Raw genomic sequence first — 1,645 nt, forward strand, 5'->3', positions numbered from 1 at the left:
AGGTATCTTATTATGGCTGTCTGTAGATATGCTTGTTTATCGAATTCATTAATTCCGAAAATACTCTTTTAGAATGCTAGTAATTTTCACTGGATTAAAAAAAAACACTAATCACTAGAAATGTGAAGCTAGCTCAGTCACTTCAGCCTGGTCATACACTAGCTAAAGTTACACTGATCCATGCCTATCTTCATATCTATGGTAGTAGTACTTATAAACATCTGAATAATAAAACAGGACTATATCAATGAAATATATATATAAATTGGCCATGATGCCATTCTCAATATATCATAGTAATCACAATATAAAGTAAAACTGGTATCCATGCCCCTTCTACAATGATTAAACATATCAAATAGACCTGTGCTTTGATGGCATCAGTTGTTATTTTTTGCCTTAAATTCTGCCTATTTAATGTAACAAGTTGTAAGTTATACCTTTTCTCAAAAATAGAAAAAGAAAATAGAGATCTTATACATATATGTATTTTTCTTTTTTATTATTGTGTCATTTGCATTTACAAGATCCTCTGTGGATTGGTAAATCTTCATACTTGATTTTATTTTAGTCTAGTTTTCTTGGAAGCCTAAAACAGGCTTCTATAATTTAACTTGGTTAACTGCCAAGAAATAATATGACTCCCACCCTCCCCCTAAGAGGAAAAAGAAGAGAAAAAATTAAATAAATGCACACACAGGCACACACAAAAGCAGGCCCAATAATTAGGACAAACTATATTTCCATAGGTATATTTGGCACTAACCTGGTAATACGTAATATGCTGGCTACTTTGTTCATTATCTTAATCGTGCAGTATACAGCTTTTAAAATGTTAAGCAAGTGATGTATAGTACATTTCAATTGATTGCACAGATGGCACTATCAGTTACAAGGCATATATAATCATTGTGCAGATTAACACATTGGGTATATAGAACTTATCCACTCTAGTTCTTAGTGAGAGAATAAAATTGGCAAGAGAAAAGGCAAACACACTGCAATATCTGATTGAAGAAAATTTCCAAAATGAGCAGCCATGTAAAGAACAATACATTCAAAGGCACAATACTTTTACAGTGCATGACTAAAAACATATACAATCAGCACCTATAAACTCTGAATCATCACCTAGCAAACTGATATGTGTGCTCACATTAACAGTATACATATCTACATAATATCCTATTAAAAATAATTACACAGATAGTCTCAAACATGTACATATATGTGCTGAAAAACTTAAACATGACATAAATTACCAAAGATTTTACTGCAACAGTAAACAGAGAACACTTATTAAACTACTATGCTGATAATTAGGTTACTCCCGGCACAAGTCAAAGCTGGCTTCATCCAACTGACCATAAAATATAATATTACCCAAGTTTCATATCACATCTGATTACAATTACCATTACAAATGTTTATTTTAGGTAGACTGATCAATCGATAATTAAGGTCATTTACAACAGACATAAAAATAAGCAGTTGGAAAAGTTCTGAGCCTCTACACTGGCACAACACTGACAACCAAAGAGTTTGAGAACAGCAGACAGGAGGTTTTTGAAGAGGACTGACATCTATTTGCATAAAACCAATTCAGTGCCTTTTCAAAAGACTGCTAGAATTTCCGTGTTTTCTA

The sequence above is a fragment of the Penaeus monodon genome, chromosome 20 (assembly GCF_015228065.2).
Source record: "Penaeus monodon isolate SGIC_2016 chromosome 20, NSTDA_Pmon_1, whole genome shotgun sequence".
Lineage (NCBI taxonomy): Eukaryota > Metazoa > Arthropoda > Malacostraca > Decapoda > Penaeidae > Penaeus > Penaeus monodon.